Below are 6,219 nucleotides of genomic sequence, written 5' to 3' on the forward strand. Positions count from 1 at the left end.
GGCCAGTTTGGCTGTGCCCCCTCCCAGCTTCTTGTGCACCTCCAGCCTTCTCAGTCGGTAGAGCATGGGAAGCTGAAAAGTCCTTGGCTAGTGTAAGCATTACCTAGCAACAACTAAAACATCGGTGTGTTATCAACATTGTTCTCATCCTAAATCCAAAGCACAGCACTGTACCAGCTACTAGGAAGGAAATTAACTCTATCCCTGCCAAAACCATCTTCAAGGATGAAGACCCTATAGTCTCTCTGGGCAACCTGTGGCAGTGTTTAGCCATCCCCATGGTAAAAAGTAAGACTTCAACTTATGTTTAAGAGGAATTTCCTGCATTTCAGTTTGTGCCCATTGCCTCTTGTCCTGTCACTGGACACCACTGGAAAGAGCCCGGGTCCATCTTTTTCATTCCCTTCCATCAGGTATTTATACACATTGATAAGATCATAGAATCATAGAATCATAGAATAGTTTGGGTTGGAAGGGACCTCTAAAGGTCATCTAGTCCATCCCCCCTGCCCCCGAGCCTTCTCTTCTCCAGGATGAACAGGCCCATCTCTCTCCCCATATGTCAGATATTCTGGTCCCTGAATCATCTTTATGGCCCTTCCCCAGACTCTTGCACAGGGGAGCCCAAACCTAGTCCCAGCACTTGAGATGTGTCTCACCAGGGCTGACTAGAGGGGAAGGATTACCTCCCTCAACCTGCTGGCAATGCTTTTCCTAATGCAGAGCCATTCCTCCCAGTTTTGTATCATCTGCAAATTTGCTGAAGGTGCACTCTGTCTTGTTGTCCAGGTCATTAATGAAAATGTTACAGGGCTGGACCTGGTATTAACCCCTGGGGTACATGACTTGTGACTGGCCTCCAGCTGGACTTTGTGCTGCAGATCACAACCCTTTGAGCCTGGCAGTTCAGCCAGTTTTCAATCCACCACTTACCTAGTTTGTACTTCATCAGTTTGTCAATAAGGATGTTATGGGAGATGTTGTGTCAAAAGCCTTACTAAAGTCAAGATAAACACCATCCACTGCTCTCCCCTCATCCACTGAGCCAGTCACCTCATTGTAGAAGTCTATCAGGTTCGTTAAGCATGATTCCCCCTTCGTAAATCCATGCTGACTATTCCCAATCACTTTCTTGTCCTTCCTGTGTTTGGAAATGACTTCCAGGATTAGTTGTGCCATCACCTTTCTAGGGTTGAGGTGAGGCTGACTGGCTGGTAGTTCCCCAGATCCTCCTTCTTGCCCTTCTTGAAGATAGGAGCAACATCCAGTCCTCAGGAACCTCCCCGACCACCTTGACCTTTCAAAGATAATTGAGAGTAGCCTTGCAATGACATCAACTAGCTCCCTTAGCACTTGTGGGTGCATCCTGCCAGGTCCCATGCAACCATTATGTAAGTTCCAGGTTTTTTTAAATATTCCCTAACCTGATCCCTCTCCTCTGAGGGTAAGTCTGCCTTGCTCCAGACCTTCACTCAGGGGCCTGGTATTCCTGAAGGCCAATCTTACTGGTAAAGACTGAGGCAAAGAAGGCATTCAGTACCTTGGTCTTTTCCATGTCCTTTGCCACTAGGTCCCCTGCCTCATTCAGCACCAGGCTCACATTTTCCTTAGTCCTCCTTTTGCTGTTCTGTACTTGTAGAAACGTTTCCTGTTGCCCTTCACATCCCTCGTCAGATTCAACTCCAGTTGATCTTTGGCTTTCCTAACTCCATCACATGCTCAGACAGTGTCTCTATACTCCTCCTGCATAACCTGACCCTGCTTCCACCTCTTGTATGCTTCCTTTTTAAGTCTGAGTTTAATCAGGAACTCTTTGTTCATCCATGCAGGCCTTTTGCCACCTTTGCTTGACCTCCTGAACATGGGAATAGATCATTCCTGATCTTGTAGGCAGTGGTCCCCAAAAATCAACAAGCTCTCCTGCACCTCTCTGCTCTCCAGAGCTTTATCCCATTAGATTCTTCCAAGAAGTTCCCTGATGAGGTCTAAGCCTGCTCTCCTGAGGTCAAGGGCTGGGGATCCTGCTATTTGCTTTGCTCCCTCCTCTCAGGATCCTGAATTCCACCATCCCATGATCACTGCAGCCAAGGCTGCTCCCAGCCTTCACATCCCTGACAAGCTCTTTCTTAAGTATGAGGTGCAGCAGAGCATGTCCCCTTGTTGGCTCTTTGATCACCTGTTTTAGGAAGTGATCATCGATGCTTTCCAGAAACCTCCTAGATTGCTTGTGCCCTGCTGTGTTGCCCTACCAACAGACAATGGGGTGATTAAAGTCTCCCAGGAGGACCAGGGCCTGTGAATGTGAGGTTCCTAATGGGGTGATTAAAGTCTCCCAAGAGGACCAGGGCCTGTGAATGTGAGGTTCCTTCTTGTTTGAAGAAAGGAACATCCTATGCTCTCTAAGAGCCAGGTTGCACAGTCTCTCTTTTTTAGAACAATACATGTCTGCAAAATGTTTTCGTTTCAAGGTAGTATATTTGTTTTTGCCAAAAATGCCATGCATGACCAGCTTGATTTCTGAGAGAGAAAAGTTCCTTTTGTGCAAAGAAACATGGCTTTTGAAAAGATACACAGAATTATTTCTGGCATACATGGCTGGGCTTCAAAACCAAGCTATCAGTGCTCTGAAGGTAATCCAGAATATTAAAGTCCATAAACTCAAGGAGTGAAGGACCAAACTTATCTCTGTCTTTGAGTTCCTGTTTGACATCTCCCATAGCTTTATTGGAATGTTTCTCCCGGACAACATTATAGACCTCTAGCCAAACCCCGTTCCTTGCTATGCAAAGGGTTTTTATAGGAATTTACCTAAATCTCCTGCATTCAATTACAAACTCTTTTTAATCTTTTTTTTTTTCTTGGATAACTTATATCCCCTACACTAAATGTAACACTAGAAGATATGGACTATCTTTTGTTTTGTGCTGCCGTTTTCTTGGAATGTTTCATAAGAGTCCTTGAATCTGTAGGATTAAACCTGCATTTCTGATGCCCACCACATCAGCCAAGGTTACTCACTAGGCTAGAGTGGTTCGGTCACACCACTTTTGTAGCTAGTGCAGCAGTGTAGCTAATATTCTCAGAAGACGATGTTCTCAATCCTGCCACTTCTGGCTGGGTTTCAGCACCAGTCTGGCTTCAGTGTAGGTCTGTGGATGCAAAACAAAGCCTAAACTTCTCTGATACCGTGCAGTGAGAGGCCTTTTGGGGACATCTTTATTTGTATTCTATCTCAGAATATTCTTTTTCATTGTGTTATGCTATAAAAGATTTCACTGCCAACCTTACGGTAATATACTGTGGCATTCTGATTTCTCTTGCAGCAAATTAAATATCTTTGTGAAGTTTATTAGTAATTCTGAGTTGTATCTATTTATTTTTATTTAATGGCTTATTATGAAGTAAGATTACTTCAGTGATTGCATGTAGATATTTTTTTGAGGGATGAAATTCACATTTTAGGTTTTTTTTTTTCTAAAATTTCCCAAAGTAGTAGGCTTAAAACACCACTGAGTTTCATTAAAGCAGCAAATTAAATATCTTTGTGAAGTTTATTAGTAATTCTGAGTTGTATCTATTTATTTTTATTTAATGGCTTATTCTGAAGTAAGATTACTTCAGTGATTGCATGTAGATATTTTTTTGAGGGATGAAATTCACATTTTAGGTTTTTTTTTTTCTAAAATTTCCCAAAGTAGTAGGCTTAAAACACCACTGAGTTTCATTAAAATATGCCAGTAGTGTGACTGGTATTTTTCAAGACAGGAAAATGTGTAAAAAAAAAAAAAAAATCTGTTCTCAGTAGTTTATGATCAGACATAAATTATTTCATTAATTCTGAAGTAATTAAATTATAGTGTTTGGATTTTGTGCCCTCTATTCAGGTTCAATTACTTGTAATTGAAACCCTGCTTTTAATTCTCACTGTGCTGATCCCATAGCTTAAAAACACATGCTAATAAAATACTAAAATGGCAGATGATGTGTCCTTTAATATTTCTATTGGTGTATCGAATGGGGTCACTTTTGAACTGGGTTACTTTTGAGGCAGTACTGATTTCTGTAGCTGGATTGTAACTGCAGTACTAGATTTTGACCACTGAGTGTCAGACACTGAATAATCTTTTGACAGTTTGTTTAGCCTTTTCGTTTCATCCCTTTCCCTCTGCAGCACAGTGTTAAAAAGAAAAAGTTATGGCAGATCTTCCTGGCCCTGCTTTAACCAGGAAAATATCACGATTATTTAATAGATTAAATTCCATCATTGAGACGGAAAGAGAAGAAATTTGAGCTTGCTAAAAGGAAAGCTTTACAACACATGCTACAAAAAGAGGAGTGCCTTGCTATGTGATTTACTGGTGGCACAGCATAGAAGAGAGTTGTATTTTACTGACAAGAAGTTCTGCAGGTAGTTAAAATCCTGTTCTTGGTGTAACTGTTGCATGCTGCTTGTTCTTCCTCAAAAGCAGAGGATAGACATGACCACAAACTACTTCTCAGGATTATTCTGGGGTTTATTATTCTGGGACTGTGAGATGAGGAAACCCTGCCCTGCTTGGTGACTGCCTCCATAATGTGCTAGGGGTATGCATATGTGCTAGAAAGGCTTGTAGGGAGCTTTGCGAGCTTTCTTGGTGGAGACACAATTTAAACAAGCAGTAACTTCTTTGCTAGCATATTCTGTTTCCTTTTCCTCTGAACTTTTAATTATTGCAATTATAGACATGAAACATTGAAGCATAGACCAGACCATATGGCACTATTGTTGCTACCTTGGGGAACCCATTGTCACGAGATATAACTAAGGCAAATGCTTAGTAACAATGAGATAATTGTCATCTTTGTGTTAAAATGAAAAGACACAGTTGTGGCAGCCACCACTGCACCCATTAAAGACAGAGCTGCTAGCAATACTGTCTACCTCAGATTCTCTAACGCTTTTCATTGTAAGTCTTTGGTTTTCAGCTGGTCATAGCTGCTGAACTTACACATCTGGTCTTGCTCTCTTGGTGCTTCCCCTCAATGTGTCTGCATGATAAACAGAGGGATCTGTCACACTGGATTGCAGAAGAAATGGTAGAAAGGCAGAGGCTGGGAAAAAACTGTTTGGAAGAGCTGGTAGGGACTGAAAATCTGAGCTAGCCTGCAGCAAAGAGATGTCGATGACTGTGGCTAGGAGCAGAGTGAGACAGGTGACACAGGGCAGATATGAGGGGTGCAGGGGTGGGGGACACGATTGTTAGCTGTGTCTACAGTGGATAAGAAACTCTCAGCTTTGCTTTAACTCATGCAGAAGGAAAAATACAGTTCTGTGCAATGAAGCTTACTGGAGGGAAATACCTAAATCAGCATTGCCTGTGCAACCCTAAGTCAGTCACTAATGGATGTGAAGTCTCTAGTAATGGCCACTTAATGGTTTGTCTGTAAGATCATCTCAGGAATGTCACTTGGACAACTAGATGGGATCTCTATTTCTGCTACAGAGCTAAGACATTATGCTGCAGGAGTTATACATATGAAAATTGTTCCAGGCTTCTCTGCCACATGATGATGTAAAATGTTAAACACTTTGGAAAACCACCTGAAGAACAAACAACTAAACTGGACCCAAATATGCCTGTGCCTCAGCTTCCCTTCTAAGAAGCGTCCTTGCTCTCATCTCTGGGGCATACCAGAGAGACAAATACATGATGGCTGTGGATCAGTTGTTGTGAAATGACATCATCACAGAAACTTCCAGGAGGTAATGAATAACTTCATACTTCATAAAACATTGGGCTGTGGCACTGCAAATAAAGCCCAAACCATCCCTTGAAAGAAGGTACACAGAAAGGTTGAATAAGAGTTTCCACATCAGTTATTCTGCACACTGAATGAGCCTGGGATATGATGCTGTGGCCATGTCACAGTATGTACTCTATGTCATACAACAGAGTATTTCATCTCACAATGCTTATAGACAAAAGAGTTGGATGAAATTTGGACAGGCAGCTTTTTTCCTATTGTAAAGTACTGAGTGCTTGGATGTTTTAATTTTAATTTTCTTTTAACATGATTTTTAATCTCACAGCCCAGCTGTGAGAAGGCAGCTTCTGCTTTCCTAAAAACAGGGTGTTGGTCAATTTACTGTCCAATGAGAATCATAGAATCATAGAATCATTAAGGTTGGAAGAGACCTCTAAGATCATCGAGTCCAACCGTCAACCCAACACCACCATG

The sequence above is a fragment of the Aptenodytes forsteri genome, unplaced genomic scaffold, assembly GCF_000699145.1.
Source record: "Aptenodytes forsteri isolate BGI_AS27 unplaced genomic scaffold, ASM69914v1 Scaffold396, whole genome shotgun sequence".
Lineage (NCBI taxonomy): Eukaryota > Metazoa > Chordata > Aves > Sphenisciformes > Spheniscidae > Aptenodytes > Aptenodytes forsteri.